Source organism: Macrobrachium rosenbergii, chromosome 54, assembly GCF_040412425.1.
Source record: "Macrobrachium rosenbergii isolate ZJJX-2024 chromosome 54, ASM4041242v1, whole genome shotgun sequence".
NCBI classification, from domain to species: domain Eukaryota; kingdom Metazoa; phylum Arthropoda; class Malacostraca; order Decapoda; family Palaemonidae; genus Macrobrachium; species Macrobrachium rosenbergii.
In genome coordinates, this window is record NC_089794.1 from 23,207,603 (window position 1) to 23,234,223 (window position 26,621).

Consider the following 26,621-nt stretch of genomic DNA (forward strand, 5'->3'; position numbering starts at 1 on the left):
ATGGCTTTGTGGACATTCCATTTTCTGCTGAGTTATATTGCGTTCTGCAACAGCAGGAAGTGCCCCTTGCAATATATACTGTATATACCCAGGCTGGCACGGCATTATAGGTCCAGTGAGAGAGAGAGAGAGAGAGAGAGAGAGAGAGAGAGAGAGAGAGAGAGAGAGATAGAGAGAGAGAGAGAGATATTCTGGACGTGCCATGATAAGAAAAAAAATATTGAATGAGGTCCATACGTAAGTTACTCCATATTCCATTTATTGAGAGAGAGAGAGAGAGAGAGAGAGAGAGAGAGAGAGAGAGAGAGAGAGATTTTAGAAGTGCCAAAATAAAATCGATATTGAATTAGGCCCATGCATGAAGTTCCTACAATTTCTCGTATTTAGAGAGAGAGAGAGAGAGAGAGAGAGAGAGAGAGAGAGAGAGAGAGAGAGAGGCTGATTTAAATACAAATTGTACTGCCCATTCCTGCAACATTTTAATTAACTGGGAATACTTTCATCATCAATTATACGCGTTGCACACAAGCCTTAGTCAGGGATGGGGTTTTTGGGAGAGATAGTACGAATGTCCCTGAGTCCCTGATATTCCGTAATATTCCCCATCGTCAAACGTCCCTAGTTAGGGGTGGAGTCCCTAGTCAGTTGGGTTTAGGAGAGAAAGTATAAATGTCCCTGATATTCGCCATCGCAAGTGGACTTAATTGTTTTGCTGTTTTTAGGGAAATGTCGCTGTTTTAGGGAAATATTGATGCATTTAGGGACAAGTGTGCTCTAATCCCTATAGATTGTCAAACGTCCCTAGTTACTAATATTCCCCCATCGTAGACAGACTTTCCTGTTAGCTGTTTTTAATGGAAATATCGGTGGATTTAGGGGCGAGGATTCTCCCTAATCTCCATAATTCGTCGAACGTCCCTAGTCAGGGATGATGTTTTAGGGGAGAAAATATGTCAAACTAATCGGTCCAATAATATATTTTTCCAGAGGTATTCCTAAACATAATTATGTCAATACGACAGTCGAAATGAATATATGATTTAACATAAAGCTTAATACTTTTTCACAATTATTCTCGTTTCTTGCCACATATTCTTCTTCTTCTTCTTCTTCTTCTTCTTCTTCTTCTTCTTCTTCTTCTTCTTCTTCTTCTTCTTCTTCTTCTTCTTATTATTATTATTATTATTATTATTATTATTATTATTATTATTATTATTATTATTATTATTATTATTATTCAGAAGGTGATCCCTATTCGTATGGAACAAGCCTCAGGGGCCATTGACAATAGATAAACTAATAAATAAATCAATAAATAGATGACATTATCAATAAAATTAAGATTCAAGGAGAATTACTTTAGGGTAGTAATGCATTGCATCTCCGCTTGAACATTTGAGGTTCCAGTTGCATAGCACCCTTTCGCCTTAATTCTATATTCCAATTCCAATTCCAATTCCAATAATGGCGGAGATATTCCAAAAAACAGTTCTACTGTCCTTTTCCAGTCACACTGTATATTCTCTCTCTCTCTCTCTCTCTCTCTCTAACACAGGAATATCCAAGATCTGAAAAGGCTTGTTTAACCTTCTCTCGGCCATTTCACGGAGGCAAAATTGAAATATATTTACGTTCTACTAAACGGTTTTACTCACTGGTTCCGCCCCCCCCCACCCGCCCTACCCGCCCCCCTTCCGAATTTTCAGAAACAATTCTTGTTTGTCGAAAGCAAACTGGAGCAACTGAGAGAGAGAGAGAGAGAGAGAGAGAGAGAGAGAGAGAGAGAGAGAGAGTTTGTTTTCTACTAGAGAAATTGTAATGTGTGCCTGTATATGTGTGTAAGAGAGAGAGAGAGAGAGAGAGAGAGAGAGAGAGAGAGAGAGGGGGGAGGGCCAGAAATCTCCCGAAATCTTTACGAATTTGTCGCCTCCCCCGCCCACTTTCCGCCCGTTAAAGCGAAACTTGATTTCCAGCCCAAGAATTCCCGTAAAACTAGTTTATAGTTCGCTATTGTGTAATGGCGGGTCGACATGTTTTCTTTCCTTACTTTTATTTTCTTTTTTCATATAATTTTTTTTTTTTAAGAATTCCGCTCCTCCGCTTTAGTGGAGCATTTCGGAAAGTGTGAATTGAGCGTTAAACTCTCTCTCTCTCTCTCTCTCTCTCTCTCTCTCTCTCTCTCTCTCTCTCTCTCTCTCTCACACACACACACAAACACACACACGAAGAAATTCAGAAACATTACGATTTCTCTAGTAGAGTACAAATCTCTCTCTCTCTCTCTCTCTCTCTCTCTCTCTCTCTCTCTCTCTCTCTCTCTCTCTCTCTCTCTCTCTCTCTCACAAACACACACACGAAGAAATTCAGAAACATTTTTACGATTTCTCTAGTAGAGTACAAATCTCTCTCTCTCTCTCTCTCTCTCTCACAAATTCAGAAACATTACGATTTCTGTAGAAGAGCACAAATCTCTCTCTCTCTCTCTCTCTCTCTCTCTCTCTCTCTCTCTCTCTCTCTCTCTCTCTCTCTCCAGTTTGCTATAGACAAATAAGAATTATTTTTCGGAAATTCGGGAGGGGGAGGGGGTGGGAGCGGGGAGAGGTGGGCCAGTTTCTAAAAGCGTTTGGTAGAGGAGGAAATACGTTTCGATTTTGCCCCCATTAAATGGCCCAGTGCAGGGTAAACAAGCCTTTCGAATCTTATGTATTCCTGGCTGACAGTGCAATATAACTTGAAGAGAAGAGTATAGGACTGTTTTTGACAAACCTGTTCTATTTTTTTTCTTGGCAAATCGTAACTGTTTTTTAATTTTTTTTTCTTGACAGATCATAAGTTTTTTTTCCTTGGCAAATCGTAACTTTTTTATTTTTTTTTCTTGGCAAATTATAAAAGTTTTTTTTCTTGACAAATTGTAAGTATTTTTTTTCCTGGCAAATCGTAACCGTTTTTTTTCTTGGCAAATCTGTTTTTTTTTCTTAGCAAACATAAGTTTTTTTTCTTGGCAAATTGTAACAGTTAGACAACTATTATTATTATTATTATTATTATTATTATTATTATTATTATTATTATTATTATTATTATTATTATTATTATTATTATTAGTCATTTAAAGTTCAAATATATTCACATAAGTGACATTATTCATTTACGGTTAAAATATATTTAGGCAAATGATTCATTCATTTAAAGTTAAGATATATTATTTACTTAAACGGTTTCATTCGTGTAGATTTGAAATGTATCTGCATAAATAATTTCATCTATCTAACGTTAAAATATATTTACATAAATCATCGTATTCATCTAAAAGAAAAATATAATTATATAAATTATTTCGTTCATTTAAAGCTAAAATATATTAGCATAAAGTATTTTGCAATATAAAGCAACGATAAAGCTAAAACTGGCGAGGACATTGCCAACAACTGCTGTTCAGGAAATAGTCAAGATTTCCTAGAAAAAAAAATACACACTATATATATTCGCCCTTGTCCCATTTCGTATCCCAACTGCCCAAAACGGGTGGGCTTAAAGGCAAGCACCAGACCTCTTCCTTTACAACATTCTACCTCTTCCGGCCAATATAAGGAAGGGAACGGCGCCGTTAGGCCGAATAAAGTAATATCGGTAATGGCGAACCGAAGGAGGTCCTCACTTTGCCGAAATCCAGAAGCGGGGTGTCTGGGATGTTGTAGGCCAGCCGCGTACAAATGGCTCACTGTTATAAGATCTTGAGGGGCGTCTGATAAGCCTCATAACTGAGTGGCTCTGTTAGAGGTCTGGGTTAGACCAAAATTATTATTATTATTATATTATTCAGTAGATGAAACCTGTTCATATGGAACAATCCCACCAAAGGGCCATTAGGAAGAGGTAAGAGGAAGTAAAGGGAAATACAAAAAGAAGAGATCCCACTTATTAAAAAGGAAAAAAGATAAATCAATAAATAGATAAAAATGTATCAAAATTCAAGGAGAATAGTATTAGGGCAGTAATGCATTGCATCTTCGCTTGAACTTCTGAAGTTCCAATTACACAACATCATCTGGGAGGCTGTTCCACAGCCTTTTGACAGTTCTTCCTTTTGACAGTACTACCTTTTAATAATCCCACCTTTTGACAGTCCTACCCTTTGACAGCCCTACCTTCTGACAATCCTGCCTGTTGACAGTCCTACCTTTTAACAATCCTATCTTTTGACAGTCCTATCTTTGGACAATACTACTTTTTAATAATCCTAAGGCAGGATTGTCAGAAGACAATGCTGCCTTATAACAATCCTACCTTTTAACAACCCTGCTTTTTGACAATCCTATCTTTTAACAATCCTGCCATTTGACAGCCCTACCTTTTGAGAATCCTGCCTTTTGACAATCCTAACTTTTGACAGTCCTATCTTTTAACAATACTACATTTTAATAATCCTGCCCTCTGACAATCCTGCCTTTTAACAATCCTACCTTTTGACAACTCTGCCTTTTGACAATCCGACTTTTTGACAACCCTGCCTTTTGACAACCCGGTCTTTTGACAATCCTACCTTCTAACAACCCTGCCCTTTGACAATCCTACCTTTTGACAACCCTGCCTTTTGACAATCCTACCTTTTAACAACCCTGCCCTTTGACAATCCTACCTTTTAACAACCCTGCCTTTTGACAATCCTACCTTTTGACAATCCTGCCTTTTGACAATCCTACCTTTTGACAACCCTGCCTTTTGACAATCCTACCTTCTAACAACCCTACCCTTTGACAATCCTACCTTTTAACAACCCTGTCCTTTGACAATCCTACCTTTTGACAACCCTGCCTTTTGACAATCCTACCTTTTGACAACCCTGCCTTTTGACAATCCTACCTTTTGACAACAAGCCAAACGTCCCAGTCCCGCTGGAAAAGTCAACAGCGGAACAGCAGAATGAAATGGGCGACCTGGTAATTGAATTTTGCAAGTGTCAACCGACGCTTGCTGTTATTACACTTCAGGATGAGACCTGAACGTTTCATGAATATTCAGTGGAGGTTTGCCTAATAAATCTATCAGGTGGACACGTACAGGACGTGTATGAGGAGATACATGAATATACGTCAGAGTGGACACTCATAAAGTTTTTGTATCTAGAAATGATAAGTTATGGAGAGAGAGAGAGAGAGAGAGAGAGAGAGAGAGAGAGAGAGAGAGAGAGAGAGAGAATGTATGTCAGAATGGACACTTATAAAGTTTTTGTATTTAGAAATGGTAAGTTACGGGGAGAGAGAGAGAGAGAGAGAGAGAGAGAGAGAGAGAGAGAGAGAGAGAGAGAGAGAGAGAGAGAGAGGGAGGAGGAGGAGGAGGAGAAACCACCAACCTTTGCAATTACGAATTAAGTCTGAAAGAGGATTTTTTTTAAGCATAACGAAGTCCTACGACAGGTACAAGACAGGTACTGAAATTCCAAGGGAAGCTGTCATTTTGTAGAAGAGAGAGAGAGAGAGAGAGAGAGAGAAACTAATTTGGTCTGAAGACAAGTACAGAAATTCCAAAGACAAATGCCATTTTGTATAATAAAAAGAAAATAGGTCTGAAGACAAGTACAAAAATCCCAGGCGAAATTGCTATTTTGTAAGGAGAGAGAGAGAGAGAGAGAGAGAGAGAGAGAGAGAGAGAGAGAGAGAGAGATTAGTTGACAGATGAGGCCAGTAATGTTCCAGATATTGCTCCTTGGGAAAAACACGTGGATGTAAAACATTAGCTTGAAGCAACTTTGATTTCCATGAATCTCAGTCAAAATGTTTTGACTCAGATTTCTAAGTTAGGCCTTAAGTTAGAAGTGTCTTACAATATTTTGACTCAGATTTTTAAGTTAGGCCTCTAAGTTAGAAGTGTCTTAAAATGTTTTGACTCAGATTTCTAAGTTAGGACTCTAAGTTAGAAGTGTCTTAAAATGTTTTGACTCAGATTTCTAAGTTAGGACTCTAGGTTTGAAGTGTCTTAAATGTTCTGATTCAGATTTCTAAGTTAGGACTGTAGGTTATGAAGTCTCTTAAAATGTTTTGACTCAGATTTCTAAGTTATGACTCTAAGTTAAAAGTGTCTTGAAATGCTTTGACTCAGATTTCTAAGTTAGAAATTTCCTAAAATATTTTGACTCAGATTTCTAAGTTAGGCCTCTAAGTTAGAAGTGTCTTAAAATGTTTTGACTCAGATTTCTAAGTTAAGACTCTAATTAAAGCAGAATATCAGTGAGGTTCAGCAACGTATGCAAAATAGAAATCTCGGTATAATGCTGTATGAGCAGCAGCCCATGAAACTTTAATAACGGCCCGGTGGTGGCCTGTCCTATATCGTTGCCAGACGCACGATTATGTATAAATTTAACCATAAATAAGATAAAAACTACTGAGGTTAGAGGGCTGCAATTTAGTGTGGACAGACAGACAAAGCCGGTACAATAGTGTTCTGTTACAGCAAACTACATCTTCAACCAACGACCGATCGAACTGCGCAGCCGTAAAAGAAGCGAGAGAGTGAGTGACACTTCTTCTTTACAAATTCTCTAAGGAATTCCCTCCAGTATCCGGTAGGAGTAGGTATCCGTACGTCGGATAATAAAGTAATACAGTTAATGGCTGACTTGAAAGAATCCCTTCAATTTGCCGGAATCCAAAGAGAGAGTCGAGTCTTTACCAATTCAACACGGGTAGGGGAAGGCGAGCGTTTAAATTCTCGAGGCTCGAGAGAGGGAAATATACGCCTCACAAATTCCCAGGAATTCTGGGAATTCCGTGAGGCTCGCAAAGCTGTGAGTAGCAGCCACTTGTTTTGCTTTTTAATCTGAGTCTGCGACTCGACCTGCTTTCTTTCCTGGGCAAAGTACTGCTTTTTAATGTCTTGCTAAACTGTGGCCAACTTTTCAGTAGTAGCTCTGAAATACTTGGATTTATTAGACAGCAGTTATGCTTTGCTGGTGGAGGCTATCGGGATTAAACCTTGTTTTTAAGGTTTATGCAGATTGGTTTTTGAAAGTATATAGAAAGTCAGGATGGGTGAAAGTGTGAGTAATACCAGCTTTAAGACGATGCAATAGAATGCTAAGTATAACTGAAGGGATTTATATATATATATATATACAAATATATATATACATATATATACTGTATATATATATGTATATATATAAATGTATATATATATACTTATATATATGTATATATATATATATATATATATATATATATATATATATATATATATATATATATAACTAATATATACTGTGTATATATATATATATATATATATATATATATATATATATATATATATATATATATATATATATATATATATACACTCCCTTCAAATTCATATCGTACGGAGATACAGTTTAACTCAATTCATTTTCTTGCTTTACAAGTACATTAAAAAGTCCTCTTATTCTCTTTTATTTAAAAAAAGTAACATTCCCATGAAAAGAGAATGCTTTGAACAACCTCTAGCAACCTGTGCTCATGCGTATAATACATAATACATGATATACGCCATGTATACGTAATATATGCCATGCATACAGCCATGTATAAGCAATCCTTTGATCGAGAAGCCAGGGAATTGAAAATCAGATGAGTCCTGTTAACCCGGTAATTGAATCCTGCATATGAAAATAAGTCCGTTGACCCTATGGCCACGTGACGTTTTGTGATGGACAAAATATATATATACCATGGAAACGCCCGCGTTTCATTTCGTATTTATGGCTGGAAGATGAAACTTGTAAAACACTCTTTGCATCCGAGATGGGGGAGAGTGAACCAGTGGTTAAGGGACTTCGTCAGCTGAAACAGGCTTCGTCAGGATGAAGTACGAGTTATTTTGGACCGTTTATTAAAAAGGATAAGCCTAGCGAACACAAATTGATATGAAAATTAATAAGTAAATGCAAGACAGATTAATTTTTCGTCTGGAAATTGTGAAAAAGTAAATTCCCGTTTGTAACATGAGGATATTTCTGCATTACACGAAATAGGATACAGGAAGGTGGAAATCTTTGTAGGCCTTTGTTTGAAGGGTAGAATAACAAGTAGCAATTTGAACTGCATTTGATAACTGGGAAATCGAAGTATGGAACTGAAAAACTAGGTCTTTGGTACACTGGAGACTTGTACACGAGAGGGACAGAATCTAAAAACCCTTATTTCTGCCGCTGCTGCACAGTAAAGTACAGTGTATTGCCAAGGCACGGCAATTTTCAAGTTGCTCCAACTCTTGTCATGCGACTATAGCTCTTCCCTTTGTCGTTTACAGGTCGTTTATTTATTTATTTTATTTATTTATTTATTTATTTATTTATTTACTAACCGGTATCAGAACTGCTTGTATATATGCGTTCATTTTATTTTGTTCATGTTCGAAAGCCAAGACAGTTCACACATTCTTCTGCATTATATTTTTGAAACTTGTTTATTATTATTATTATTATTATTATTATTATTATTATTATTATTATTATTATTATTATTATTATTATTATTATTATTAACACGTATATCTTTATATATGATGTTTATTCCAAGGTAGATAATATTTATTTAATTTACGCTTGAATGTCACTCTGCTTGTTCCAACAACCTTTTAATAAATTATATTTTGCATTGCATATTTTCTATAACTGAAAAGGAAAGGCATGATATGCATTGAATTATAACTTTAATGTTTATTTTAAAAATCCAGCGCTCTTGCGCTCGCTCACACATACAACTGTACGCTTTTAAATGAAAGAATAAAAAGACAATTGGCAACTCTGACTGTCAAGTGTCAACATACCTAACTGAACAAGATAGGGTTCGGATGTATTTGGTGATTTTCTACCTCATATTTAACGGTGAGATTCGGTGAATATCCATGTTTTAATTAAATTTGATGTATTGTTATAAGTAATACTTTTAGGCTTTGGCAATTTAAGGTATATTTGGTAAAGTAAAGCAGTAATATAAGGCGAGGATAAGTGAAAATAGAGGGACATTTGTCCTTAGTCAGCCGGGGTCCCAAACAATGGGCTATTTACCTTGTATGTTAAAGAATGTTTTAAATAAGGCCGAGGCTTAGCCTAATAATTGGGCTAATTTTAAAACAGTCATTTTGAAACAGTCATTTTGAAACAGTCGTTTTTAAACAGCCAGTATCAGGCTTAAGCCTTAGGCTAGTTATAAATTTGTAAGGGCGAGGAAGGTATTAATTTCTGCCGTATATTAAAAACTATTTTAGCCTGGGGTCTAGCTTACTGATTGGGCTATTTTTAAGTACGTAGCCCTTTAAAAACAGACATTTTTAAAACAATATCAAGCGTAAGCCTTAGGCTAGCCATAAGTTTGTAAGGGCGAAGAAAATGTCGACCACACTGGACGGAATAGGCTGCCTAACGTAAAACCTTTCATTTACAGTATATATACTTCTGAGCTGAAGAGTTTTTAAACATTATTTACCAGTTTAACAAAACTCATAATCTGTGATTGAACATATTTTCCCTTGGATGTATACAAGTTTTCATGGTTATGTTACCAGCCCCTCAGGGATGAATGCAAAAACATAAACAAAAGACTGTATATTTCCCAAATTAGCTCAGTAACTTTCACAAATGGTCTCATCTGTACTGCTTTATATACGCACCTGTTTCTACATTGTTCAGTCAAAAAATTTGATTGCTGAATGGTATCTCTGCGCAGTGCTCTTCCTAAGAATTGTTGAATTAACCTATTTTCCTTAGCTTAAAAACAATTTTCCATATATTAAACCTTGTTAAAATAGTTGCAGCCACTTATATAGAACCTGGGGTTATAAACACACTTAGAAATGGCCAAAAAAATACCCTGAATCTTCATAGAACACTAAGTCAGGGCACTAGTCTATGCCCTAGGTGAGGTAAGTTTGCAGGAAGGTTAAGTTAGATGTACTGTGTTAGGGTTTTTGGCAGTCGCTTATTATGAAAAGTTCCACCTCAACCTAACCTGTGTGGTTGTGGGTTTCTAAATGCCCTCGACTGTTACTGTTTTCATTTATTGTACTTTCTACAACTTTTATTATAATATCATGGTCTGAAGTTATGCAATTCATTAGCATTTGGTCAGAGAAACTGTATTGTTAAAAGTTTCTGCTCTTGGTAATTCTACGGGAGAACTCCGTACGTAGATATCGTTTATTTATAAAATGATTTTACTGAACAATACTGTACAGAAAAAGGTGTATATACATCTTGCAGTGCAACTGAGATAATTTCAGACATTTACCGTGTTTTATTTATATTTTTACAGTCATCCCTGAGGGCTTGCTACTAAACATGGTGCTCTTGAGAGCTTATCTGTAGAATTATCAGGGTAAATACAAGTTTTTGTATTTTAAACCTTTTGAAAATAGTTGCCTCCACTTAATTGAAGCTGGGTTAAACTATCTCAGAAATGGCCAAAAACCCAAAATCTGTATAGATCAGGGGAGGCTATGCTGTAATTAGTGTAAGGTAAAGGAAGGTTAGGTTAGGATGTATTAGGTTTTTGGCAATTTTTAGCAGAAAAACCTTATAGCCCCTGGTCTGCTGTTGCTGATTAAATGTTTCCCCTTAATCTAACCTGTGTGGCAGTGGGCAAAAATCTAAATGCCCTCTTCAGGTACTGTTTTCATTTGCTTTTTACTGTTGTTATTATATGATGGCCCTTACTTATGCTGTTCGTTAACATTTGGTTGTGGAAACTGTATTGCTAAAGTTTTTGCGTTTTATGGTACATATGCTGTTTGTTAACATTTGGTTGTGGAAACTGTATTGCTAAAGTTTTTGCATTTTGTGGTATTGTAGTGGGAGTTATAAAAAAGAGGTAAGGGTGGGGGGGATGTGATGTTTTGAATTTGATATTAAGCCCATAAACTTAGGGTGCTAACTGTTATCTGATATCACAGAAATATTTGCTGAACTAAGATGAAGTCTATTCTGCTATATGAGGTGAAGTCCTCACACTATAGCATAATAGTATATGAAGCAAGTTGCAGTACGTATCGCGAATTTATTTAGGAAATGAATTAAGTCTTTCAAAACTTATTTCAGGCTTATATAGGATGGCACAGTGGCTCTTAAATATAAATCTACACCAGATGACCAAGCATAATATTTTTGCCCTTCAAAGTTCAAGGTGCTGACTTCAGGTAATGTTCCATTTATTAGTAGCCTAGAGATTGTGTATATATTTAAAAATGGTTGACTGATGACTGTACCTACTAGAGATATTGGTGGTTTCATTCACAGTACAGTTTGGTGCTACAGTATTTAGTAATTTGGTAATATATATGCTAAATGCCATCAGCTGGATTTTTTCTTTTCCTTTCAACATTTTTTGTGGTCATTTACAGTCATTACTAAGTAAGATTTAATTTCATACGAAGAAATTTACCAATCATTCCTCATTTCCGCTTATTTTTACTTTTACTCAAGTTGGCATTCCATTTTAAAAGAGCTGAGCATTTTTTTTACCCTTTTTTTTTTAATTTCAGGTACAATGAAATTTTGAAGACAATTTCCCATTTTCAAGTATGTCAGTATTACAAGTTCCTTGAAACCGTGTCTCAGGAAGCTTCCTTCTGAAAGCTAGCATGAAGTAGCCTTTGTCAACATTCCGCAGCCTTTATGATGAATGTAAGTATGGGTAGAATCAGAAATTTTAAATGCGTTGGTTAAATAAGTCGCCACAATACTGCTCTGTCAAATCGCTTCTCATTCTGGCCTAGTAAGTAACTCCTATCCTTGTCCATCTCAGTTGTTGTTCAGTTGAGCAAGTTACCTCCCCAAAGATTATACAGTACAGTACAGTACAGTACAGTACAGTACAGTACAGTACAGTACAGTACAGTACAGTAAGTACAGTACAGTACAGTCCAGTGCTTCCCCCATCCAACCATTGTTATAGTTGTACTTTCAAGTCTTGTTTGCCAAACCATGTATGGGAATTGCCACATTGGATGTACAGTGGCTCGTGTGGTTCTGTTCTGTTTTATGGTGTACTGTATTACTGCATTCCATGTTAGCAAGGGATCACCTGGAATTGACCTCGTCTGTTGATATAAAATCCTCTCCTGTTCAATCTGCCTCATTATATGCAAATTAGAGATCACCTCTTCATAGTATTCTTCAAGTTTACTTTATCTAGGTCTTTTTTGTGTCTACGTTTTTTCACGTCTGGTTGGTCACATTTTACCACATGTTAGAGCTACATTGCTATGAAAGAGCCTCTGCCATTTCTTCACCCAGGTTCATGTGATGACATTATATATGTTTTATCTGCCAAAGGTAAACTTTTGTAACCTTCTTATCAAGTTTTTACTAAATGATATTCTCCCCTGCCTTGATTATTGAAGGGAAAGGCATCCGTGCAGATACTGAGCTTGTACGTTGTAGCGTCAGCGAATTCTTTGAGCACCGAGCTGTGAGGTGCTATACGAGAACTTGACCCATCAGTGACACCCTTAGCCTTAAGCCTGCGCAGAGTTGGTCATTCTGTCAGTGCCTATCATTCTTTTGACCCTTTCAATAGAGATCTAAGTTATTATTAGAGTACTTGAGCCTGAAAAAAGTACAGTCAGGAATGTGGCCTTGTGGTTTCTGTGAGAAAGGTGTAGGGAAGCACTCAATACTGTGTATGGTGTCTCAAAAGATGCTGAAAATTTTAAGATATTTAGGAAGGAGATTTTTGATGTCTGATATGTATAAGAAGAGCAAATGGGGAAGAGAGGGAAATGGAGAATACTTTGTTAGATGGGGAGGTGTGACAAGAGGTAGAACATTTTAAACACTTCTGATACCCAGGCAACACACTAGAATGTGAAACAGGGATTGAGTGGGTAGCTGCAACTTACACTTAATTCATTCAAGTATCATTGGTATTAGTAGTTTGGTTGAATATTGTACATTTAAATAATTTTCTTTCAGAACATATGTTGAATTGAAAAAGAAAATCATGATTGATTCTCCTCCAGGCTATGTCTCCTGCCTGTAGTTTTCAAATGTTATCCTGTCAATCCTTTAACCTGTGGTTCCTTTCAGTTGTCATATAATACCCAAAACATACAGGATTACGTAGAAATATTCATATCTGATACATTCAGTGATAATGGTATGAGAAATTCTTTAAGAAGCGTGATTTCAGGTGAATCTTTATTTGTAAATACCTTGTTAAAAAAAGTACATTTCATTTGCACCTTATTTTTGTAAGAAGTTCCTTTTCTGCTGTACTCATCTGGTTGGTATGAGGAATGACATTCAGATTTACTTTTGGTTTACATCAACAGCAACAACATTTTTACATCATGGTTTTGCTCTACTTAGGTTAGATATGCAGTGAGAAATCTCCAGACTCCTCTGTTCTGTGCACTTCCTGCCTGAATTACCTCGTCTGGGCTGCCTGAAGCAATACAGATCTTGCACCCATGCCATAGGGTTTGTTCTGATTGTTAAGAGGAGACACTTTTTTACAAGTACTTCAGTGATCTCTTTCAACCCCGTCTGTGCTGTGGGTACTCATTTTCTTATTATAATCTCAATTAAAGCTTCACAATTTAGTGTGTCACCAGTATAACATGTTTGACCTCTTCCAAGACGTGGCTATCTGCCAGAGCATTGTAATCCTTTGTTTGACCTCTTCCAAGACCTGATCATCTGCCAGAGCATTGTAACCCTTCGTTTGACCTCTTCCAAGACCTGGCCATCTGCCAGAGCATTGTAACCCTTTGTTTGACCTCTTCCAAGACCTGGCCATCTGCCAGAGCATTGTAACCCTTTGTTTGACCTCTTCCAAGACCTGGCCATCTGCCAGAGCATTGTAACCCTTTGTTTGACCTCTTCCAAGACTTGGCCATCTGCCAGAGCATTGTAACCCTTTGTTTGACCTCTTCCAAGACCTGGCCATCTGCCAGAGCATTGTAACCCTTTGTTTGACCTCTTCCAAGACTTGGCCATCTGCCAGAGCATTGTAACCCTTTGTTTGACCTCTTCCAAGACCTGGCCATCTGCCAGAGCATTGTAACCCTTTGTTTGACCTCTTCCAAGACCTGGCCATCTGCCAGAGCCGTGTAATCCATCGTTTGACCTCTTCCAAGACCCGGCCACATGCCAGAGCATTGTGATCCTTCGTTTGACCTTCCAAGGCCTGGCCATCTGCCAGAGCATTGTAATCCCTCATCGTCTCATTTCTTGACAGACTCTTCCAATACATTTTGGATATTGAAGATTCCTTACCCATATGAATTATGTTACGTAGTCTTGAGCATCTCTTGTGTTACCATCTATTAGATTCTGTATATAGTACTGTATTTGATCTTACATCTCTTGCTGTGCTCACTTGGCCTCTTTCAAAGTTGAATTTTCTCCCTTGAGGCATTTTCAGTCACCATAAGTAGTATGGTTTTGCTTTCATTATTATTAATTCTCACTTAGATTTCTCCCCCTGACGCTGCTGTTAGCACATATGATTCTGTAAAACAGCTGTCAGGGGTCTCCTGCTCTGCACTTACAGTGTTCTTCATTCCTCCTTGATTAGCAGCAAAGGAGTCAGTATTAAATGATAGACACCAACACCTTGGCCTCTTTCTTAATGCCTTGTCTTGTGTTATGGTATAACAATATCACTAGCTTAGTAAGTCCTTCTGGTAGCCTCTGCCTACTAAATTCCTGTTTATTTTTAGCACCTGCATTTGAGATCGCAAATATATGGTATAATCTCTTCCTTTTTACACAGTGCTTTTGTAGCTGCCTTAATTTAAAGACAGCAGTTGTTGATCCTTTTGTAAGAAACCAGACTGATGTTTGTTGAGCTTTAACATTTTACTCAGCTTCTTAAGTACTTCTCCTGTACTTTCTTACCTTGCTTTGGCAAAATTACTATTATCCATGCAACTCCAGTTTTCAATTCTCCTGTAATTGTTTACCATTCTCTGCATTTCAGATATTTGTTTAGCATAATCTTTGCATTCCAAGTAAACCTTTAGCATACTCTCTCTATTCCAAGTACAGTAATAGTTCAGCACACTCTGCATTCCAAGTAATAGTTTAGCATACTATATGCCTTCTAAGTAACAGTTGACTTACTCTTTGCATTCCAGGTAACAGTTCAACATACTCTGTGCATTCCAAAAAATAGTTTAGCACACACTATGCATTCCAGGTAACAGTTTAGCATACTCTGTGCATTCCAAAAAATAGTTTAGCATACTCTTTGCATTCCAGGTAACAGTTTAACATAATCTTGGCATTTCAAGTACTGTAATAGTTTATCATTGTCATTGTATTCCAAGTACACGTAATAGTCAAACATACTTTGCATTCCAAGTAACAGTTTAGCATATTCTTTGCATTCCAAGCAACAGTTCAGCATACACTTTGCATTCCAATTAATAGTTCATCATAATCTTGGCATTCCAAGTAATAGTTTAGCATACTCTTTGCCATCTAAGTAATAGTTTAGACATTCCAAGTAGCAGTTTAACATATTTGCATTCCAATTGTCAGTTTAGCATACTCTTTGCATTCCAAGTAACAATTTAGCATATTCTTTGCATTCCAGGTGACACTCTAGCATATTCTTTGCATTCCAAGTAACAGTTTAGCATATTCTTTCTTTGCATTGCAGGTAATACTCGAGCATACTCTTTGCATTGCAGGTAACTTGGTGGGAGAAGCAGAAGTCCATCATTGAAGAAATTATCTCCAAGATCCTCATCCATGCAACACATCCCTTTGCAAGAAAAATAATTGCTAATCAATTGTCAGAACTTCAAAATTTTCTTATACATAATAATCAGATCTCGGCTAACTTAATGTATAGTAGGAAACGTAGATTATGAATTTTTAAAGTTTTATGTTGGTGTAAAAATGTAATATTTTATTTGTCGTTGGTTTTCTCTAAGGATTTTTTAAAGTTTTGATCTAGGAAACAGCGGTTGGATTCAGAAAGCATGGAGATTTGCCATGTGACTTAGAATTTGAAGTTCTAATAGAGTTTGTTTGAAGATAATTGAGAGAAATGGGAGTTTGGTGCTAGTATAACATTGTTAATGATAGTATATTTCTGTAGTTTTGCATAGGGAGTCATTAATGTCAAAGAAATGGTGGTGAAGGTGTTCTTTGCAGATTTTAGTTCATAGAAATGATTGGCAGTGTGAAGCTTGTGATGTTACAGTAGATAGAAAGTAAATCAAAATGGGATTTCAATACTGCCAATATTTCGTTTTGATATTGTGTTAATCGTAGTGTTTGTTCACGGTCTATTTTAAAATCTCAGAGATGTTTGTTTATGAAAGTGGAGAGTGGAATTCAAAAAGAATTGGTGCATCACTGGCATCTGGCATTCAGGAGGTGATTGGTTGGGATAGTTTGGTATTCAGATGTTATGTTTTAGGTAAAAACAGATTTGCTATTCAACATTTTGTTGATGAGATTTGCTGTTAACTAATTAGTGATGAGTTACTAGTCATTAGTTGGTAAGTAAGATGATGGAGTTTGGCATTTGTTGTGTGCTAGTTTGGAACAGCAGAGTTTGACACTGCGTGGTGATTGGTTGAATTGTCTGAGTGCTTTGTTTAAAAAAAATCATTAGATAAAGATTAATTTTATATATTTGTGTAGAAGATATGTTTGTTCGTAGTTTTCTTGGTCACACCCATCAATAACCATCCCATTTTGTGGGTGTGAATAGGTATTTGGTTCGTCAACTATAAACCGAGAGTTTAAACATTATTAGAAATGATAGATTTCATTTTAATATATTTTCAGTAATTTAAAAATGGTTATAGATTCTAACCGCATTTTTCATAAATCAGTGTATTTTGGCCAAACTTTTTTTAGTCATCACAGCCCCCCTAAATCATAGTGCCTACATTTGTGGTTTTAAAATGCCCCCAGGCTGAACAGTTTTGTCTAGCAGACCAAAATAATGTCAGTCTCATTATGAACCCACCTGGACCCTCAGTTCATGTTACTACAGTATATTCTCACTCACCTCAAGTGAATATAAACTCAGCTTAGCTTCATTTTTATAAATCACTGAATTTTGTCCCTATTTTTTGAGTCATCACAACGCGTCAATCATATCAGTGCCTACGTTTTTTGTTTTGAAATGTCCCCAGGCTTAACAGTTTTGTGTAGCAGACTGAAGACTGTCAGTCTCACTTGGTCCCCCAGGCATCCATCCATGCTGTTAGCAGCTTTTGCTAGTTTCCTAAGAAGGAATGTCATTCAGTTGTTCCCTTGTGATTCATTAGCAAATTCAATCTTTATGATTCAATACCAAATTCACTTATCTTTTCTCTATGATTTAAAAGCAAATTCAATCTTTATGATTTGAAAGAAGTTTCAATATTTTTTTAATGATTTAATAGCAAATTCAATCTTTTCTTTATGATTCAGTACCAAATTCAGTGATCTTTTCAAACCTTGTCACCCACCTTAGCACATACTGTCAGTTGAACTCCTAGTTTCCAAAGAATATGATGTTCATTTGAAAGAAGTAACAGAAGGTAATAGGAAATACTGAATGAGGAGATCAGTTATATGCAAAGAAAAAAAATTAATATATATAAAAATATAAATAATTTCAATACGAGGTGGATTGTTTTAGGGTGGATTGTTTTAGGGTGGTAATGCACTGCATCATCCCTTAAACTTTTGAGGTTCTGATTGCCCAACATCCTCAGGGAGACTGACTGTTCCACAGTAGACAAAACTGTTGAATCTTGGTACATTCAAAACCATAATTGTAGGTTCATACATGATTGAAGAGGTATGAAAAAAACTAGTTTTGTTTTATACAAACTCAGAGTGAAAGGGTTTTAAAGAATTCACTGCAAGAATTGTAAAGTAAGAATCATAGACTTGCCCCCTTGAGATACACGAACTTAACATTACCTAATTGTAGTGGGCTGGATTAATTTGTTATTACTGTTGGTGTTGAGAAGTTTGTCTCAAATGTTCTGGTTAAATGAATGAATTATAAATAAGGTATAAAACTTGAATGGGGCTGAAAACATTTCAAGTTGTTTTGTAACTACCAAATTTAGTTTTTTTATCTAAAAGGGCTGTAGAAAGGTTGGTGAGAATATTTGGTTGAAACTGTTTTGTACACCTCAAGTGTTCTGTGATATTCATTGTCTTTTTTTTTTTCTTAAATAAAATGTGTAATTGTTTTATTTATAAGAAAGATGTAACTCTCTCTCTCTCTCTCTCTCTCTCTCTCTCTCTCTCTCTCTCTCTCTCTCTCTCTCTCTCTCTCTTAAAATTTTCACCTTTTTTCCATTTGTTCTTCAAAATTTTATTTCAATAGTTTTGTGTACTGCTTCGTAGTTTATTTCAAACAGTCTTCCATTTTGATTAAAATTTCTTGGTTTTAATATTTTCAGAATTTCCTCCTCGTTTTCTTTGTTGATTTCAACATATCCGTATGGATTACAAACCCACTGCTTTTTACTCATGTCATTTTTGCTTGTATGAGTAGAGGTAGGAATGACTGGTTTTTTAAAAGCATGTTCCTTGCTAAAAGATTTTAGTGTGGTAGTCTTTCATACTGTTAGGTATTTCATCTGAATATTGCCTGATATGTATTGTTTTCATGTATTGGCATTTCCAGATGTATATTTTGCATTAAAGTTCGTATATTTTACTTTGAAGTTCTTGCACTACTTCTGCAAGTTTGTCGTGTTTGAACCCTATTTTCGGCTGCAGATTATTTTTTCTGTTTTGATGTTGAATTTTTGTTGTTTTACTGAAACATATTTCAGTAGCTTGTCATGGTTTAAGTCTTCCTTTAAGCATTTGTTCCGTATAGGGGTAGCGCCACCAGTGCACTTCACATGGTGCACTGTAGGCATTGCTTAAGGTTGTTTGCAGCGTTCCTTTGGGCCCTAGCTGCAACCCCTTTCACTCCTTTTAGTGTACCTCCCTTAATGTAAGGTGGAAGAAAGCATCCACCTTACTTTCCACCCTAACAGTTGTTTCATAGTGCAGCTGTTAGGTTTTCCTACTGTTAAACCTTTCAGACCTTGACTCTGTTTCCCTTTTAGGACTGAATGACCTCATAGGTCCCAGCGCCTGGCCTTTGGCCTAAATTTTAAATTCCAGTTCCTTCTAGCATTTGGTTTAGGGAAATGCTTCTTTGAAAGCCACATTTTTTTTCATACCCTTGTGATCCAGGGTACCGTATTCACTTGTATTTTTTGTATACACAGTTAACTTTTGATAAAATGTAATACAACATATTTTAAGGTTCACTTTATGCAATATACAATGATGGGTCCAAATCTTCGTAGGTATGGGATTTACAGCCACATAACAACAAAACAGTTTTCCTTGCCCAACAATGATTGTCTTCACTGCTGAATTATTTGCAACTGGCTCTGCAGCAGTACAAAGTTGCATCACTGGAAATTCCTCTGAAGAGGAAAAAAAAGTGTTCTCTGTTACTCAACTCAATAGTATTTTTCTCGTTTATACATCAGGTTGTCCAGTTTTAGGACACACACTTTCAGGGGCAGTGTTGTTATTGAAAACAATTGCTGTTTCAATTGTTGGTTATAGCCTATATTTTTCATATACTCTCATCAACAGGTTTATGTTACAATAAATTTACAAAGGACATGGAAAGATTTTCATCTTTTGTTTATCTTTACACTTTTTGACTAACATACAGGTTGTCATCTATAGAGTGAATGATTAAAATACAAAGAAGGACAGGTATTTATGTAGTGGGAGCTGGTTTTAGTTAGTGGATGTCAGGAAAGATCGAATTGTCAGTGATCATTTTGTAATGTCTTAAGAGATATTGCTCTGATGTTTGCAGACTTACAGCCATCTTGGTTATGTTTTATTGATTTCATATTGCTGATTTAGCAGAGTGTATGCCAAGTAATTTTCTATGTTCTTTGTTGTGGTCTCTTGTGATTGATTGTGTTTTAGCTGTATTGCTTGCGGACTTAAAACTTCCTTGGTTGTGGTGTATTGATCTCATATTGCTGATTTAGCACATACGAGAGATCAAGCAATTACTCTTGTTCTTTGTTGCCTTTCTTATCACATACAACCTTTTTAGTGGAAGCCTGTTTGTTGAAGCTTGCTTATGTTGCAAACCAGTATTCTTACAGATTTGCAGTTTGAATGCAAGACTAATATTCATTGCATGATGGTTTCTGGTTGGAAGCTGAATCCTAAGCTGCCAGTTTTGGAGACTTCCATAAACAGTATTAGAATGTCTTAGAAGAATCATATCAAAGCCTTGGCTGTTTTGTCTGTAGGAAGTTTCTCTCTCTCTCTCTCTCTCTCTCTCTCTCTCTCTCTCTCTCTCTCTCTCTCTCTCTCTCTCTCTCTCTCTCTCTCTCTCTCTCTCTCTCTCTGTTTATAGGGAGGTAAGCCTTCCTGGTTGCAGTGAAGGTTTTTAAGTTTCATATCCTCCAAAGGATGGTAGTACCGTCAGTATACCTCATGTAGTGTACTGTAGGCATTGCTTAGGGTTCTTCGCAGCATCCCTAAGGCACTTAGGGGTGCTTTTATTCCATGTAGGTGCCTCCATTCATATTCTATTTCTTCCATCTTACTCACCTAACACTTGTTTCGTAGTGCAGCTGCGAGATTTTTCCTCCTGTTGCACCTTTTTACTCTCAATTTCCCTTTTAGCGCTGAATGACCTGGTAGGTCCCAGTGCTTGGCCTTTGCTTTAACTTTTACATTCCATTCCTTCATATTTATCATTGATCCAGCCTCATTTTCAGCACAAGGTTTCCATCCTCTGCGTACCACCTCTATGAGAGTACGAGGAACAAGCCTTCAGTCGAGGTGTAACATTGAAAACATTTGTTTGGTCTAATAGAGGTTGCATATTTAACTATTGACCAGTAATTGTAGGTTATGTCTGCTTAGACCAGCATAAAGGCATGGGTAAACATTGGAAGGTTTTTAGAGTATGTGGGTAAAAACAACTGTTTTAGTCTCTCTCTCTCAGAAATATAGGTAAATATAAGCACCATGACCAACGTAGCAGCAAAAATGGCTGAATGAAAGACATGCACAAGCTATGGTCAAGCAAGTTTATACCATTTTAAGAACCTAATCTCTGGGCATAAATAAGTTATGGTATACGAATTGTTTAAAGTACACTATCCAAACTAAGGAGTCTTCTTCTTCTTTTTATGGTACCAAAATATATGTTGTTTTGGGTGTAGAGAGGCCATTATATCTGAACCCATTTGGGGCCGTATACAGATTTAGGTGGTATGTTTAAAGGCTTCCCATACAGTCTCTCCCCAAAAAGAATTCGGTATTATTAGGTACCAAATTGGCCCACGAACAGTACCAAAAATACATCGGCTACTAGGCTACGTCCTCACGATTGAGGTGTGTTCGACGAACTTTGTCCCATGTGACGTCATAAGCGGAGAAACCCCGGGTGAAGTCTCCGCTCCTGACGTTATATCGGACGAAGTTCGTCGAACAAAGCTCCATCGTGCAGGGGCAGCTTTATAGAGGCATTTGGAAAGTGTTGACTATAAGAATAAATTTAAGAAAGGCAACGAATTGTATAGACAGTTGTCCAAGTAAGTTGTAACATGACGTCATGGAAGACGTAGGTATTCTTGTATGAGCAATGTATAGTTGAAGAAATAAAAGCCAATCAATCAACTAAGTCTTTTATTTAAAGCCACAAAATATTTCAGAAGGTTGGGATGGTTTCTCTTAATGATAAAAAAAATTATTTTTTTTTACCCCTCGAGGCCAGCATTGCCATGCCCCTAGGAGGAGGGGGAGGGAGGGAAGAGCCCCCAGCAGGAGGTATTGTACCCAGTCGGTTACCAGGCTTCAAAGCTGACTCAAAAATGTCCGTTTTCTAAGCTGACTGCTTGATAGCCCAGATAGGGAAAAGACTTAAAGGCTTCCTTTATGCTTTCCAAGATGGATTCCCATTTTCTATGTCTGACGAAGAAGAAAGACCCATTTCAAATGCCCAAGACGACTTATTATGGCCAGAGAGTCGAAAGTGGGTACGAGTCGAGTGTATACCACTAAGACAACCCTATGATGACGTCATTCTTATGGCTGTGACTGAAGCACGTAAGCTTGAACCCGGCTTGGAGAGTAGTCTCATGAAACACGGCGTGAAGATCCCGTAGAGTTAAGCACAGTCAGAATTTCGTTATAATGGCCAGAAAATCCTAAGTCCAGTTCATCTATGAATGACGTCACGCGAAATCTACTGTTTAAACATACATTTTCTGATTGCGGTTTCCGTTTTCGTTGAGACTTCGAAGGGAGAGACTTCCAAATCTTGGAAAAGAAAATGGGAGTCTCTTTTTCATCCTTCACAGAAAACGTGAAAAAATGAAGTAACTAGACGTTAACTATGATAAACATATTCTCGTGTCTTAGACATTTTGATAATAGATTTGTAGCCGACTGAATTCTTTACTTATAGCTTTAATGGGTCGTGTATTTGTAAATATTAATGAATAAGGATATTTATAGATGCTTATCTTTATTTCCAGAGGTATTTATACAGAAAATTAACTTAGTTTTCTCTTTAAGACTTTCAAATTTAACCCAATTACTTTTTAAAACGAAGTTAAATCAGCAAATTTGTGCCATCTCCATCAGTAATTTACGTGACTTTTAAACTTCTGTCTACAACATTATTTGCTGAGTATGAACGTTCATTTATATTCTCCTCAGATGTCTTAGTGAACGAGAGATTCGCAGGAAATTCACAAGAAAATTAAAGACAAAATTAAATCAATTTTATTTCATTCCAAAATGGCAGGTCATCCTCCAGTCTCAAGTTACAACAAAAGCAATTAATTACACCAAGACACACACAGTCCCCCCAAAAGCAGACAAGTGACCCAAATGCCTCCGGTGGAACAAGCGCGCCTTGAGGCACTCCCCCCTTCCCAAAATAAACCACCAATTCGTCTCACAGGCCTAAAGACACCATTCAATGTACGTGATTGAGTCGGGTAAATGGTCAGAGACGTGCAAAGCTAATGTCCTCCTGCCCTGAGTTCTTCCTCCCCCAGCAGGACAGCAGGTCGGACTAACGTCAGCCTTCACCGTGCACGCGGACCACCAGGCCAGTTTAGGTTCTGTGCGATACTTCCTTACAAAGTCATTCCATTGCCAGGTAATTAGGGAGGAATGTCCAGCATCTGGTTGTTACATTCCTTAGGGTGTTTTGGAGTTCTGATGTCATAAAAAATTCATCTGCTTCCAGTTTTTACTAGACTAAAAACTGCATTTTTTGACTGGTCACCAGAAATGGGCTGCAAGGCTTGAATTTCCTTTTTCTTTATTGTTCATCAAATACAAGACTATGATTTTTTCAGTTTGTTTTGCTTATCAGTGTAGGGCTACAAAACTCTTCCTAACATACTCACGTTTTGCCTACAAAACTTTTTCCAAACTGGTACACTTTTGGGTAAATAGTTCTCTCTAAATGGCACATTATTTGGATAAGACACTCTCTCAAACACCCAGACTATAAGCAAGAGCCTGTGCTAGCGTGACGCAAGAGGAATTAAAATCATCATCTCCCCCCCCAAAAAAAATAAACACAAATTGGGGTATAAAATGCTCTTCCAAGTGAAACACTTTTGGGATACAAAATTCTACCAAACTAGCACTTCTTAGGTATAAAATACTCTTCCAAAAATTGACGTTTTTCGTACAAAAAATACCTTTTTTTTTTTTTCTTGGCAAAATTCTCTCCTAAACTAACTTTGTAGGCCAACAATCCAACAAAGACTTCTCAGGCAAAATCTCGCACTCTTCCTAAGTGGAAACCTCTCTTTGGAAGTGGACAAACGTGAGCCTTTCCACCCAAACGAATCACAGAATTTCCACGGAACAAAAAGACTCCTTTGAATTAACAGGCTTTCTGTACAAACCCTTTTCCAAAACTAACACATTTTCAGGAAATCAAGCTCAAGAAACACAACTCTTTCTAGGAATAAAACTCCTAAATCAACACACTCTCGAGAAAAAAAACTCTTGTACAGATACCCTTTCTAAGCAAGAGAACTCCTGAACAACCTTTCTTGAAAAAATACACCTTCAAACTGAAACTCTCTCTAGACAAAACACCCACAAATTTGCACTTCAGAGACGAGAAACTCGAGAAATAGCAGAATTCTTTTGCATAAAACTCACAAGCTACCAGACAACCTAAGCCAGAACTGCTAACAGACACTAACTAAAATATCTCACAGACAAGCATTCTCGGCAGAGAAGCTCACAGACTTTCTGTGTAAAGCACCACACAAAGACTTTAAATATGCAGCAGTATGAAAGCTAACAGACATTGTTGGTAAAATTGCAGCAAATCAACAGAGTTCCTGTTGAAAAAAGCAATCATACAGTCATTAATAGACTTCTTTTGGAAGAGTATCACAAAAAAACTAATTTTCTAAACCACAAAACAATCACAAACGAAAACACTTCCTGTATGCAAAGAAAGAACAAACGATAGACTTCATGAAAAGTAAGCATCGAAATTTTTGCAGACTTTCCAAAAGTAAAAGTATCACACAAGAACAAACTTCTTGAATGTAAGTCACAGAATGAACTTTCTAATTACAAAAGTTTATTAAGAAACTTCCTGAAATGCCTAAAAGTATCACAAACTAACAGACTTCATGAAATGTAAAAGTATCACATGTTAACAGACTTTTTGAATACAAAACTACCGCAGACTAACCGTGTTTCTAAATCAAAATATGGCAATTACAAAGACTGGACTTTCTAACGGCAAAATTTCATTAAGAAACTTCTTGAAGTGTTTGAAAGTATCAGAAACTAAGAGATTTCATGAAATGTGAAAGTATCAAAAACTAACAGGCTTTCCAAATAAATACCTATCGTAATCGAGCCGACTTTCTGAATCACAATATAAGAACAGAGACTTCCTGAATCCCAATTGATCTTTGACATGTGATTCACGAATGTGGACCTGCTTAGAAAACCAGCTGATAGATCATGCGCTTTATTCTTTACATCCTGATTCTACCATCAATCTCCATATTACTTTCGAGAAAGGCACACAAACTGAATCCAACTCAGTACAGCAAACTGGAACACATCAACCAGTCACCGAATACCTATCTCCTCGTCACACTGTCAACTAGTCACTGAATACCTAACTCCTCCAATTACTAAGTGATTTCTGAATACCCAGCTACAGTCACCAAACAAATTTCTCTAAGTCTCATCCACTTCATCGATAAATTACTTAATCCTGAATCCACTGTCACCAACTGGCATCTGAATATTTAATCCATAGTCATCATATTAACATCTGAATACCAAACTGTTACACACACTTTCTATTATTGTTAATGATTATTATTATTATATTATTATTATTATTCAGTAGATGAAACCTATTCATATGGTACAAACCCACCACAGGGGCAATTGACTTGAAATTCAAGCTTCCAAAGAATATTATGGTGTTCATTAGGAAGAACTAAGAGGAAGTAAAGTGAAACAGAAAGAAGAGATCCAACTTATCAAAAAAGGAAAAAAAAAGTAATAGATAAAATAGATAAAAATAGGTTAACCAGACCAGTGAAATGACACTTCTAAAACAGTTCCTGAATGCTAGACAACACAATTACCAACTAACGACGTCTGTTTTCTATACTCATTGTCATGAACCAAACCTTTTCCAAGTCCCAAACTAGACCCTTGTGGAAAGACATAAGAATCTCATAATTATTGGTTTTAATAGAAATCCATCAACGTCTATCTTTAAGTATCACAACCTAGACCTGATCAAGACCTCTGTACTCGAAAATTAATATAACGAAAATAAAGAATGAAACATTGATCACAACCTTTTATTGAGGCTTCCTGAAACCAAACTTATGATTATTAACAATACTTGTAACTATTAGGATTATTAACTATACTTGTAAAAATCAAACTTTAGAGTTTAATATCTCTCATTCTGAAGCATTAAACCAAATAGTTAATTAAACCCAAACCTGATCAAGACTTCTGTACTCGTAAATTAATATTACGAAAATAAAGATTAAAACATTGATCACAACCTCTTATTGGGGCTTCCTAAAACCAAACTTATGATTATTAACAATACTTATAACTATTTGGATTATTAACAATACTTGTAAAAGTCAAACTTTAGAGTTTAATATCTCTCATTCTGAAGCATTAAACCAAAGAGTTAATTACACCCAAACCACCACTATACAATAATGTCTGTAATCCTACAGTACAATAACTTTAGTAGAATTTCTGAATGCCATTACCATATAAATATTATAAACTTTCACCTTTCTAAAACTCCAGATGATCAAACATTTGAAAGTATTTGCATAAGTCCACTGATATCTTGAAAGGTTAATTATATATCAATTTAAAAAGAGAAAATACATAACCTACATCCTGATCCCTATCTGGAATAAAGTTCAAGATCAGGTACAATACCTGCAAAATCCAACGCCAGTCTATTGAACTGTAAGTAAGAATGTGTCAGTATGGGCTGTCAAGAGTTTGTAGATATGAAAAGGCTAAGATAGCTTTGAATCTGAATCACTGCAAAGCTAAAAAACCAAAT

The 26,621-nt window shown here is 36.5% G+C and overlaps 1 long non-coding RNA gene across 2 annotated transcripts in view; it reads left to right on the forward strand.

Moving 5' to 3' along the window:
- LOC136834881 (uncharacterized) overlaps nucleotides 1-17,520 on the forward strand; it is a 104,747-nt gene extending 87,227 nt beyond the window's left edge. The window contains exons 1-5 of one of the 2 annotated variants that reach the window (XR_010851903.1): nucleotides 8,784-8,866; nucleotides 11,075-11,172; nucleotides 11,518-11,659; nucleotides 15,676-16,915; nucleotides 16,983-17,520. This is a non-coding gene — a long non-coding RNA (uncharacterized lncRNA). Of the gene's footprint in view, nucleotides 1-8,783; nucleotides 8,867-11,074; nucleotides 11,173-11,517; nucleotides 11,660-15,675; nucleotides 16,916-16,982 lie in introns of those variants that run through there. The other variant, XR_010851904.1, reaches the window with a different exon arrangement.
- Nucleotides 17,521-26,621: the final 9,101 nt, after the last annotated feature.